The sequence below is a fragment of the Mixophyes fleayi genome, chromosome 11, assembly GCF_038048845.1.
Source record: "Mixophyes fleayi isolate aMixFle1 chromosome 11, aMixFle1.hap1, whole genome shotgun sequence".
NCBI classification, from domain to species: Eukaryota; Metazoa; Chordata; class Amphibia; order Anura; family Limnodynastidae; genus Mixophyes; species Mixophyes fleayi.
The window spans coordinates 83,632,388-83,646,679 of record NC_134412.1 but is presented as its reverse complement, the minus strand read 5'-3'; the positions used below and the strand labels follow the sequence as shown (position 1 = coordinate 83,646,679).

At 38.7% G+C, this 14,292-nt stretch overlaps 1 long non-coding RNA gene across 1 annotated transcript in view; it reads left to right on the top strand.

Moving 5' to 3' along the window:
* Positions 1 to 10,143, top strand: part of LOC142106946 (uncharacterized) — a 34,233-nt gene extending 24,090 nt beyond the window's left edge. Inside the window, exons 2-3 of the long non-coding RNA XR_012679822.1 lie at positions 8,118 to 8,236; positions 8,923 to 10,143. This is a non-coding gene — a long non-coding RNA (uncharacterized LOC142106946). The remainder of the gene's footprint in view (positions 1 to 8,117; positions 8,237 to 8,922) is intronic.
* Positions 10,144 to 14,292: the final 4,149 nt, after the last annotated feature.

Below are 14,292 nucleotides of genomic sequence, written 5' to 3'. Positions count from 1 at the left end.
ATTAGACAGTTCTTGGATGCTCCCCAACTCTTCCTATCCCCATAATATACATGGGCAATGCTACATGCACTACTGTTAGGTGCACGCAGGTCTCCCTTTTCAAGCAGAGCCTTGTAAAGTGGGGGAAGGGTCCAGCCACCTCAATTATACAGTGCCCCAGGCTTAGAGGGGAGTTTCCAGGTACTAAGAAACCCCCCCCCCCCCCTCGGTTTGCGTATTATCAGTGAACGCAATTGCATGCAACTCATGTTTTGAACGCAAATGTCACTTACGACTTGAAGGGGGGAACGGGATGGGAAGGAGGGAAAGAATGTAGGCAATGTGCAGTAAGGCCAAGCCTACACAGATTTGTCCGATTCAAGTTCAGGGTATCTTGAGTACATGCTTTTTAGTCCTATCATTTCCACCAGCTACAGGGCAGGTGCAGGTGCTGATAGTGATGACTGACACGTATGCATGCCAGGACATGTGGCTGCAAGTAAGAGAAACCATAAAAATGCATTTTATGTACAGGATGCATTAAGAATATATTGATTTATGTATTTTATGTAAAACATTTTTTTTAATATAAAACACATATTTTTGTTAATGATTATAGTATTAAGAGTTGCTAATTTGTTTTATAAAATATATTTTTTTGCATGCATTCTGATGGGACTGTATGTTGCACAAATGAATGTGTGTATCTTTGCTTTCGAAGATGAATGAGCCCCTCAATGTGGCCTAAGGCAGCCCAAATAGTACATGCGGCTTAGGTTCTTCATTGTAAAAGGAAAAGTTACCCAATTTCAAAGCACAGTTTATTTTCCCATTACATTTTTCATATTTGTATTTGAATGGTCACATGAGTGAGGTCTGCCGTACTGTAGTCTAAAAGTGTCTCGTATGGCTGAAAATGTTAAAAATACTTGAATGGTTACTAAGCAACAAAATAAAGCATTATTCAAAGAAGAGCAGCACGGTGGCTCAGTGGTTAGCACTTCTGCTTCACTGCACTGGGGTCATGAGTTTGATTCCCGACGATGGCCTTATCTGTGTGGAGTTTGTATGTTCTCCCCGTGTTTGCGTGGGTTTCCTCCGGGTGCTCCGGTTTTCTCCCACACTCCAAAAAAAACATACTAGTAGGTTAATTGGCTGCTCTCACATTCACGTTAATCTGTGTACGTTAAATAATTTAGACCAGTGTTGGCAAACCTGTGACACTCCAGGTGTTTGTGAAACTACAAGTCCCAGCATGCTTTGCCAATATATAGCAGCTTATTGCTGGAAGGGTATGCTGGGACTTGTAGTTTCACAACACCTGGAGTGTCACAGGTTAGCCAACACTGATTTAGACTGTAAGCTCTTATGGGGCAGTGAGTGAGTTCTCTGTACAGCTCTGCAGAATTAGTGGTGCTATATAAATAGCTGCTGACCATAGAGCCCTTTTTTTTAATCACCGCACAAAGCACTTCAATGCTTTTACAAAAATATATAATGTCTCAGTACCCATTTAATTTTCAGAGTCCGACTCCATACCTTAACATCAGTTGGCTCACCGCATTGGCAATGACAATGGTGCCCATGTTTGTGGAATCAGGATGCCCCGGTGGAACAACCTTTGATCAGCTTGCTTGGTGCCGAAATCTATTTCCACTAATTAGGCCAATTTACTTATAGCAAGAGTCTGAATTCCAGTAAGATTTTCAATTTACATGTTTCCAGCAAAGAACCTGGCGAGCCAGTACTCATGGGAGTCCGAGCTATCTGATAGTAATGATTGGATTTTATTCTTTTGTAAATAGACATTTCATTGTTTAGTGATTCATTTGGGTTGAATTTGTAAAATGCACAGAAATTGTAACGTGGACACAGAGCACAAAACTGCAAATTGTTATTAATACATTATTATAGTTTTGGAACCTATTAAATACAAGAATTCAGCAACACTGATATCTTACAAGATTCAGGTTTGTCTGAATGTTTAGGGTTCAGCCAGTAAAATCTGAACAACAAGTTCCCTGAAGTTTTAAGTGTAAATTACGGCCTTGGTTTATGTATAAATTAAATAAACACTTTATAACAGTAATTAAACTGTGCACCATGGTGGTTCAGTGGTTAGCACTTCTTCCTCACAGCGCTGGGGTCATGAGTTCAATTCCCGACCATGGCCTTATCTGTGTGGAGTGTTTATGTTCTCCCCATGTTTGCGTGGGTTTCCTCCGGGTGCTCCGGTTTCCTCCCACACTCCAAAAACATACTGGTAGGTTAATTATCTGCTATTAAAATTGACCCTAGTCTCCCTCTCTCTCACTGTGTGTGTGTGTTAGGGGATTTAGACTGTAAGCTCCAATGAGGCAGGGACTGATGTGAATGAGTTCTTTTTACAGCTCTGCGGAATCAGTGGCGCTATATAATCAAATGTTGATGATGATGATTAAAATGATCGTGAATATTGTTTATGCTGGCAGACATGTGTGTCGGAACAGATCAGTTCCCTCACACTCAACAGAATTATACATACAGTATACGAGTTCTGTTTCTGAAGTCAGAGCTTTATCTAAACCTATTATATTCATATAAAGCATTGATTAACCAAGGCTGAGTACACAGTACAGGTTTTTCACCCAATTATCCCGCCAAACACACGATAAATGATCATTAGTATGTACGCTCCCACGATTATGTTTTATCCTTCCAAAGCACATCGTATCGTTTGATATGATTTTATAAACGGACTAAAAATCTTTATAAACGATGGAACGATGTCGGGCAAATTCTGCAGTGTGTACGCACTTAGGACCAGCACTGTAGGCAGATCACCATAGAGTTTACAGAGTCGCGATTTTTTCAGCCGATGGTTATGGCAGATGAAGAGCACAGATCTGAAGGTAAATCATGTCAAACATGTTTAATGTGTACGCATGAATCGGCTGCTGATTGGGACGATATCGCATCGGGAGAAATTTTCTGTTGCGTGTACCAAGCCTTACAGAGAGTTTGTGGGATTGTGCCACCAAGCAGGAACATCACTGAGATCTGTAGCCCTGAGATAACACCCTGAGCTAGCTCTACTTGCACCTGTGCCGGCATCAGTGCTTAGTTCACTTTGAAGACGTCTCACTGCTGTCCGGATGATGCACATTTGCATTTACACTTGGTATGATGTCGACGTCACCGTTGGCGGTGCATAGTTTTGAGTCTGATTGACACTTCAATGTTAGGTGGGAATCTGTCTCTTAAAGGCAGAGACTTCTGTATTTCATGGAGGTAAATGTATTAAGGAGCGTTTTTTGCTATTCGGCGTCTTTGAGAGCTAAATTTAAAACGGCGATGCGTTTAAAGGCAGATCTTGTCCTTAAACACAATTGCCGTTTTAAATTTAGCTGTCAAAGTTGCCACCAATCAGCGATTTGCAAAAATCATCATCATCATCAGTTATTTATATAGTGCCACTAATTCCGCAGCGCTGTACAGAGAACTCACTGACATCAGTCCCTGTCCCATTGGAGCTTACAATCTAACTTCTCTAACACACACACACAGACTAGGGTCAATATTTAGATAGCAGCCAATTAACCTGCTAGTATGTTTTTGGCTCCTTAATACATTTACCCCCTGGTATCTCACTATACAGCAACACAATTTATATATGCAGTTAATATTTCGGGGAGTTTAGGAGCTACATATTGTTTCTATCAATGAGGAACTACATCAATATTACAGAATATAACAGACTAGGGCTACATTTTACATTAGCTTTTTCTGTTTTAAGGTAGCATTTAATTGTGACAAGCTTGATTGATGGATATTTTGTACTTTAGTGTGTTTCATCATGTCATGTAATTTTCATCACTTCTGGATGTTGAGATTTTGTGGGTTTTTTTTTCAATAAATTGCAATTTTTTTTTTTATTATGTTGTTTTTGCAAATATTTATTGTATCTTTTTTTGTGGATTTAGGTAAAGTGACACTTTTGCATTTATTGATCCCTCTTTCGCTTTTCCTTTCCAGAATTTATCTTAGAACTCTGATACTTCCTCTATAACAGCATCTATTATCCGTTTAAGCATTCTCCTTATTAAAATAAATAACAGCCATTTGTTAAACAAAACAGCTTCATATTTATACTTTATTTTGTTCTGTAAAGTGACAATGTTATACTTCACAATCACATAAAATCCCACTGAACACCTTTTGATAATAGAGATAAACAAACAGATCTATCCCTCGATAGTATATCTGTTTGTAAGCTTTCCAGTTTGACGTGCATAATGTAACTAAAAGGCTGCAAAAACAAACATAAACAAACATAGCCATCTGTTTACTCCGTGAAACATGTCAGAAATACTATATGATACAGGTGTCAGTGAAATCTGTTGGCTTGATAAGAAATAGGTTTCTTTTATAATTACTTATATTTTATATAATTACATTTTTCTTATAAATAAGCGGCATGCGTCAACCCGAATAGCTTGTGTTATTGTTTTTAATATAAGAGACACCTTATTTTATTATTTAAGAATAAAAAATGGATTGAGTTTATGTGTTATTTTGTTTGTATTGCTAGTTGTGTTACATCAGACACAGATAACAGTGGTTTCTATAACCAAGTATGCAAATTTACAAGTAAATTAGTGTTCACCTATTACCTCAGACGGAGCCTATTAATTCCTAGGAACCAGTGACATCATGGAGGCACTTTGTAGTCCATTACCAAGTAGAGTAAGCAATTCCTTAATGTCATGAAGTTCAGTCTATAATCTCACTTGGAGGATCTAGAGAGGGTGTGGCGGAATTTTGCACGAATCATGTAGTCAGGGCCGCCATCAGAAATCGTGGGGCCCAGTACAATGAAGCAGGCAGCCCCCCCCCCCCCGATGACCCCCACCCTTTGAACCAGAGCCATCTTTCTGACTGGGCATGATGGGCAGGTGCCTGGGGGCCCAGGGAGAAAGGGGGCACAAGGCAATGGAAAAAAAAAATCCTGTAGAAAAAAAACAAAAAACTTACCTTTTGTGGTCATGATCCGGCTTCCTCCCTGGTCCTCTCTTCCATGAAGGGGGTCAGACATAGACGATTGAAAGGTAAGTTAAGGGGGGCCCTAATATATCTACTATATAAATGTCTAGTGGTGTGTGTGAAAAAAAAAAAAAAACAAGCTGCAGCGCCACCTGCTGGGCAGAGTTATACACTGACCTATATATTTCTTGAAGGAGAAGTGACCGTTGGGAGTGGTTGGTGGTTGCCGGGGGTGACAGTAGGGAGTTTTTAAAACCTTAAGTAGCTTGATGAAGGATGTGGCGATGAAGATGAAGGATGAGGTGATGGAGAAAAATGATGAGGTGGCGACATGTGGACAAAACCACGTTAAAAAAGGGCGCTTGCGTCGGGGAGTAACGCTCTTCCCCTGAGGAGGCCTGGGCTAGGCCCAAATGCATGACAAGAACCTTTTTAACACCTTAAGTAGCTTGATTTGACTAGAATGCATGAGTATCATGCACGGGTTAACTTGTATATATATATATATAAGGGTTTCCTTGTTGTTTTCTATGATGGTTGTTTGTTCACAGCACACACTGCTTACTGCATTAGTTGTACAGGAAATAGTTGGGGGTTACTATTGCTAGCTAAGTGCAAGATGCTTGCATGAACTAACTTATTTTTGTACTATGTATTTTAAATTTACTTGCCAACATGATTCTCCAGTTCTATATATGTCTAATAACATATCTGCTTGCCTCTATTTAAAATTAGCTCATGTGTCCATCTGGAAGGACATCTCACATTCGGCATAAATAATGGAAATAATAATCAGAAATTTATTTTGTTATATAAATAATCCATATCAGATGTGGGGATATTTTTTACACAATTAAGGGAACATTAGAAGTGATAAGCCAATAAACAATATCCAAAACTATTATGTATAATAATGTGAATTATGAAGGTATTTAATGATGCAACATATTCATTTAAACTATTTGTTTATACAGCTTAAAAATAAACTGCATTTTATAAACGTTTTGGTTGACATTTTAAAATTTATATCTGTTTAAATTACTGTGTGTGTGCAAACTAATACTAGTATATATATATATATATTAGGGGAGAGGGAGGGAGAGAGACACTTCTGGCCTTACCTCCTGCAGTGGAATGCATATGCGTTCCACCAACAGGAAGTTCGGCATTTGGAACGCACATGCGTTCCACTGCGGAAGTTAAGCCCTGGTGTCATCGCTGCTGTCTTCAGCCTGGCTGTCACAGTGACAGCCAGGCTGAAGATAGCGGGCCCCCTGGTAAGAGTGAGCCGCCGGGCCCCCTGGTGAGCCCCGGCCCGGTACACGGGTACCCCCTGTACCCCCCTGATGGCGGCCCTGCATGTAGTACCTAATGTCTCAGTAGTTACATCATATGTATATGGTCTAGTCTTAGGGCCCAATGGTGTTGGGACCAGGCAGGATAACTTATTTAGACCAAGGTTGTGATCCAGTCTCTAAAAGTACCAAATGAATTACTGGTGAGATCAAATTACCTCTGTTTATAGGCCATCAGAAAGATTGACGCTCCATTGGCTGGAATTAAAGTATATGAGAATCACAAGAACTCATAATTGCTCACAGTTGGAGATCATTGCCACTTTCCATCGCATAAGGCAGCAAAAAATGTTAGCAAGATTTCATGGATAAAATATCTAATGGCAAATGAAATAGTCGATGCAAGTGCATCAATAAGCATTTATAGCTAAAGATGCAGAAAATAATTATATTGTAATTTGTGGCCCTCTGCAGGGGCAAACGCAGGAATTGTAGAGGGGGGTTTTGACATCACGCCAGTGGGTGTGCCCAGCATGCATGGGGGCGTGGCTATAATTTTAGACAGTGCTTGGCTGCTCTCCAACTCTTCCTATCCCCATAATATACATGGACAATGCTGTGTGGACTACTGTTAGGTGCACGCAGCTCTTCTAGAGCTGTGTGAAGCGGGAGCAGGGTCCAGTCACCTCAGTTATACAGTGCCCCAGCCTTGGAGGGGGGGATTCCAGGCACTAAGAAACCCCCCCCTTTGGTTTGCCTATGCTCTGGGTAATTTAGTGGACTTTATTATTCAAAACATGGCAATCTGCTGCAAAATGGCAGATATTTGCCACATCGGAATGACATATAGTGGTTGTTTGGCCAAACCCAAATCATGCTTTAAATCAGTAGGATTTAGTAGATTATTTTTTTTGTGCATCCATAAAATACTTTAGATAGATAGGGATGGGGTGCATACATGCATGGACTTTTCATGACTTTTATCTATAGCAAATGTTTATATCAATTAAATGTTTGTTATATTTTGTTTCCAGTTTACATGAGCCTAAGGAATGCATACGAATTGTAGGAGACACAAAATCACTTGATTTGCACTTGATTAAGTTGTTGACCAAATAAGACAGTAAATCTATACATTGTACCCTTATACGATAATCTCTTTCAGAACTGGCTGTTTGATATTTTGTCCCCAGCCGTTAGTTAAAAAGCCTTTCAGGCTGAAAGATTAAGCACCAAAACACTTAACCAGATGTGATACTTAATGTTTACCATTTTTTTTTTATCAAGCCCATTTATGTTTTAAGGCTTGTGTTTTCTAATGTGAGATTTAATCAGCGAGTTTATAGAACACGATTAGATTAAAGCAGAAGTATTGTGTCAGTATAACATAATAATAGCACATCCTAGCTGTGCCTCCTTTGGACACTGTCTTCCTATTGTTATGATTATTCCTTAGGTTCTGTACACTCAGCACTTTTTAAATGTTCACGGCATAATAAATCATAAAGTCACTAAAGGCATAGGCGCTGGTTTTCAAACCAGATCTACCTGAACCTTGATTCTTTTGTATATATTACATTCCTCCTGTGTGTTAGTGTTGTTGTTTACGTTACAGGTGGCATTTTACCTGTTTGTGAAGTCCAGAGCCAAGTTTATATGCACCGTTTATTACAGTGTAACTTTTTTATATTTTGTTGATAGTAGCATTTTTTGTTCTTTGAGTTTCTAAATGTCTAGTTTAAAAAAAAAAAATGTTTACTTAAAAAAAGAATATGTCGCCCAACCAGGACAGACTGACATGTTATTTTCTTTTCCCAATAGGTATCCCCATAAAGGAATTGGAGGGAAATTCTTTGAAGCACAAGGACTAGACTGGCTTACAGTTTTGTCTAGTTATAGTTTTTTTTATATATTCATTGTGCCCAAGCCTCTGCTTTAAGGTTGTGTGTTTAAGCCTTTTATTTACATGTACAGCTGGTCCTATTGTATGTAGAGTGATAAGTGAAATCAAATACAGAAATGTTTGGTTCATCTGTAAAAAGTGAATAACTCCTATAAAGTCAGACCTCTCTAAGAGAAGAAAGAAAAGGAGATTGACTGATATTACACTTGTCACTGAGAACTTTTATGAGTTTGAAATTTTATTGGAATATATCTACTGTGAAGTTTAAATCAGAAAAAAAGATTGCAGTTGTTCAAGTTTAAGAAATAGCACAGTTTGCGTTATGATCTTTTTTGTTTGTTTCTTTATATGTAACACTGGAGGAAAAAGAGGAAGTGATACACCTTTATTAAGAAGAAAGCACACATCACTTTAAAGGACAATATTTGCTTGTTTATATTGTAACACTGGAGGAAAAATAAAAAGAAGTAACACACTTGTATTAGGAAGAAGGCACACATCACTTTTAAAGTACATTGTGTTAACATATGCCTACAGTAACATCACCCTGACCAAGCCCATTCTTGTCTGGGTGGGTTGGGAGACCACCTTGAGATACCAAGTGATGTAGGCTAAAGTATAATTAATGAAATTCTATGCTTATTGTATAATGTACCAATAGAGCACAGTACACTTTATTTGTTTTTTAGGACAGACTGACATGTTTTTTTCTTTTCCCAACAGGAACTGGAGGGAAATTCTTTGAAGCACAAGGACTAGACTGGCTTTCAATTTTGTCTAGCTATAGTTTATTTTTTATTTTCATTGTGCCCAAGCCTCTGCTTAAAGGTTGTGTGTTTAAGCTTCTTATTTACATGTACAACTGGTCTCATTGGTGGTTTTATTTGGCCACGGCAGACACGACCTATCTGATTAGCACCCGCCATGCATTGATCACGTGTCTGCCACTGTAAAGTGCACGTTGACCTAGGGTTCATTGATTCTCATGATCACCATGCTTTCTTCGCACTAAAGTGCATGCTAAGGACTATAGTGCCAGGAACACTTATTGAAGGGTTCGTTCACACTTGGACTTACTTCACCCATCTACGCTATGATGCACAACGCTTTATAGGAATCTATAGATCTTCGGTATACACAAGCTGCAGATATGTGGTGAGTTCAATTGAACAGTTTCAGTCCTGAATCCAGGACATTGTTGTGAAAAAACTCTAAGTTTTATAAAATTGGCTCCCACATAAGAGTTGATCATTAGTGTTTGAAGTAATCTAGAATTCCACTATCCGTACCTTTTTCACCATCAGCTACACGTATTGAAAGACACTAAGGATTTAAGGAATGTAAGTTCTTTTGCCTGCTGTAGTTTGCATGAAATTGCTCTGGGTATTCTCAAAAGCGGACTTTATGACAGTGAACGTAAGTGCATACAATTCATCTGTGAACACAAATGACACTTTAGACTGCCTACAATTTCATGGGCGGAACGGGGTAGGGGAGGGCGTTAGCACATAGCCAATGAAAAGTAAGGGCGTGCCAAGGTCGAGTGCATGCACATAACGTTGGATTCAAGCTGTGGGCACCTTTAGTACGTGTCACTAGCACCAGTTACAGGGCAGGTGTAAGTGCCGATTGATAGTAATGACAGTCGTGTCCAAGTTTAAAAAACGCAAATTGCGTTCACTTTGCACTCTTTTATGAATCAGGCCCAAAAAGGCTAAGTGGTTGGTGCTTTTATACGGAGAGCTCTTAGTCTAGGCACAGACTTTAATAGTTAATCTCATACTTAAAGAACTCTATGTTGTTACCATTTACAAGGAACTATGTTACAGCCTCTCATCACCACCATCCTGGGGCACTCACTGACAACTGAGGCTTCCTTAGTGCAAGGTTTGTGCCAATAAGTACGTAGTAGTGTGTGTACATGTTTTTGTGGCGCAACGAGCAGGAAATGTCACACTACAATTTTGGTGTTCACAGACATAAGAGAAATTACAACGTTTTATCTACTTTTGATCTGGCATTATATAGGAATATGGCAAAGCCCCTCCCCCTTCTTTAAACAAAATCAGATCTTGCTAGTCTGGCCTAAAAATGGATATTTAAGAAATACTTGAAAAATATTATTTAAGCTCATGGAGGGCAAAAACTCAACACTGATTACATTGAAAATTGAAATAAATATGTCTATTAAGTACAAACAGGACAGATTGTGTTGCAAATCTTGGGCCTGATTCATTAAGGATCTCAAATGAAGAGGATACTCATTTCAGTCTCCTGGACAAAACCATGTTACAATGGAAGGGGTGCAAATAAGTGTTCTGTTTTACACATAAGTTAAATACTGTCTGTTTTTTCATTTAACACACAAATATTTGATAGCTTATTTGTACACTGAAATTTAAAGTTGATATTTGTGTGCTACATGAAAAAACAGTCAGTATTTAACTTATGTGTAAAACAGAACACTTATTTGCACCCCTTCCATTGTAACATGGTTTTGTCCAGGAGACTGAAATGAGAATCCTCTTCATTTGAGAACCTTAATGAATCAGGCCCCTTGTTCTAAATAATGAAGATAATTTCTATGTATATATTTATTTCTTTTTTTTTTACTTTTTATGTAACCATCCAACCATCTCCCATACAATCTATACACTTACCTACCAACTTCTCACGAAATAATCCAGGTACCAATTAGAAAACCGCAAGCAAACAGAATAGAATATATTGCCAATATCTGCCTGATTCTGAAAGCATGTTTTGCGTGTACTTCACAAACATAGACCAGATTTCACGCTGTTTGTTGTTTACCTCCTTATACTGAATTAACAGGGGACTAAAATTGGGCTAGTGTTGCAGATATGTATGGCAGTGAGTCCTCTAATGACATATGTTGCTTGCAGTATGAAAGAAAGCACACCATATAAACTGTGAGCTCCCAAGACTCATATATGTGAGTGCACAAATCATCCATGTGTCATTAATTCTAAGGAGCAACTCGTTAGTGATCTAGTTAAGCTGCTATTGCTATCCCCTTGCACATCAAAGTCAATTTTAACCTATTTATAGAAAAGTAAATTTGCACAGACCTCCACCGAGGAATTTTAGGATTTCCATCAATTATGTAAAATAATTATTTTAGTGCTTAATTATGCAAATGATTTAGGTAAAGTTAGGTGCAGTAACTAGCGCTCCCGGTTTTTATCGGTGTTATAACCCACTGATTCAGCATGGAGTGATAGGCGTTAGGATAAAACATCAAAGAAAAGCCATAGTAGATCAAATGAGAGGAGGTTTCAGATCTATAAGGTCATAAAGTACTTATGCATTTATAATTGTGGTAAATAAAAAAGACTTAGGCCACTTAGGTCTCTCATCTTTTTAGGTAACTTGTCCCCCGTCCTGGATAAAGACTAGTTTTTCACAGATACCGAGCACTTACGGCAGCCCTGAACCATGTAGAAAACTGATGACCTGCATCCAAGTATGATTGTGAGTATTACGTGTCCCACTGTACAACTTGATCCCATATTTTGAGTTGAGCTTATTGTGCTTTGAGAGAGGCATCATGTATTTTTAAGTCCATGGGGGATATTTACTAAACTGCGGGTTTGAATAAGTGGAGATGTTCCCTATAGCAACCAATCAGATTCTAGTTATCAATTATTTAGTACATTCTACAAAATGACAGCTAGAATCTGATTGGTTGCTATAGGCAACATCTCCACGTTTTCAAACCGGCAGTTTAGTAAATATACCTCCCAGTGTAGTACAGTAGCAGCATGCAGAATGCAAGTTTTCCATGTACCTTTGATAGGTGTCCTATTTTGAGTTACACACATCTTTAGATACGCCTTGTAGGAGGTGTAACACGTTCATGCGTCTTGGTACGCACTATACAAAATTTGTCCGGATGTGATATCCTTAAATCAACAATTTTAAAGAAAAAAGTCCCGATCAGCATGCTGATTCATGTATATACCCTAAACACGTTTTACAAGATTTACCTTCAGATCTGTGCTCTTCATCTGTCATAACCATCGGCTGAATAGACGGTGACTCTGCACACTCCATAGAGATCTATGGACACTGCCGGTACTGAGTGCATACACACTGCAGGATTGGAACGACATTGTTCCATCGTTGAACGAGATTTTTAGTCCAGTTTAAAAATCAAATGAAACGATACGATGAGCTTTGGAATGATAACCGTTCATCGTTGCAGAGTACACACTAATGGGTTACCGGCCAGAACGGCGAGAACTGACACAGGAACAGTTAGTCTGTGTATTATTCTCCATCAGCTCTCTGTAGCTAGTGTTAGGTTTAGGAAAGGGTTAAGGGGAGAACGGGGGTCATGTGCGGTGTCCGTTGACTAGGCCCCTCAATATTGCATGCTATGTCAATTATAGAACTAGTAAAATGTAATTAGGTCAGAAACACTTAAACCGATATTTTTTTTTTTCTTTTTTTAATCAGTGTTGAGTTTAAATGGTATGCCTGACATGTAACTGAAAGACTAATTATACGGATGCAAGACCTTAGTAGCACAACCTACACGAACATTGATCTTTTACACTATAATTTGAATACTTCACAGCAATTCATCAACATCCTTTGTTCACGTAATCCTTGTTTTGTCTCTCCTTCATTACCAGAATGTGTCAAATGTTTAACTGATTTCTTTTTAATACAGACTTTGCTCAGAATTAAATATACAGTTAAGCCATATAGAGAGAAAAATAGCTGTACACTATATAAACAAATAAGTTATTATTATGTAAGCTTGTGTCAGGCACCACGAAATCTGAGGTGCCATACAACTAATATATATATCGAGGTGTTTGTGGATTGTTAACATGTTATAGCCGCTTCGATTATGATGTCCGTGTATGCAAACTAGAAGTGACCTATACTGTAACCTATGGTTGAAACCTTTGACTATCTGGTACGTGCAATTTTATTCTTTTGAATAAATGTTTTAACTTGGATAACACACCATGGAAGCGCCCCTGTTTGTTTGATGTTCTAGGATATATATATATATATATATATATATATATATATATATATATATATATATGTGCATTATTTGAAGCCAACAGGCATTGGGGAGTCTTCTCTTCTGGATAAAGAGAAGTTTCAGAAGGTGATAGAAATTGCTGACACCGGTGTATCACTATATACAGGGATAAGTAAAATTAACTGTGGCTGGACCACTTAGAAATAATTTATTGTAGAAATGTATTTAAATTATTAGCGCAGAGGGCTAATTTATATCATTGCAAATGTACTGATTTTGATACTGTATTATATTTTTGTATTAGAAATGTACTGAATTCTGATGCAATAGTCATTTGTTAGAGGAAGTCTGGTTTGCTAATAGCAGGAAATGCTAAGTAAGTCTTTTCATGTGAAGCGACAAATTCCAGCTTTGGCCTGAAGGACCGGCAGGGGGTCGTTACCTGTGTACATGTCTTGTTAGAGACACAGGCAGCCTCCTAACAATATAGACAGCACATTTGAGGAAATCAGGTTGGTGTGAAAGGTAAACTGTATTAGATGCAAGATTAGATTATATATTGAAGTTAAATTATTGAATGTGATTTATCAGTCTTTGCGGAGCAATCTAGGATCAGGGGGCGGTGTTACCCCCTGCTAACAGTTGTGTCAGAATCTGTATAAAAAGGAGCTCTGTTTGACCATGTATTTTTATTATTCCATCTGTAACTCTTGGAAGATCGCTTGTACCACAAACAAAGGACACTTGAGCTAATAAAACATCACTGCTTCAAGATCCTGCTTTGACGACTACTTACTCTGCTATATTTCCTGTGACCTGCAGATTAGACCAAATCTAATCCATTATCCGGCTGTTCTGAGGTTGGGACCCAGTACCAATGCTTTTCCCGCTACCGGCAGCTCCGGCCAGTGTGATAGGCCAGGGGGAACCATCCGCAGCAACCCTGATCTGAATGCAAGAGATCAGTGGTACCAGCCCAGGTGTATCAGCAACGGGGTACACTAGCAGGGAGAGCTACCCAGAAGGAAGCTGTTCCAGGTGCCAGTGTAGGAGTCCAGTAGTGACAGCAG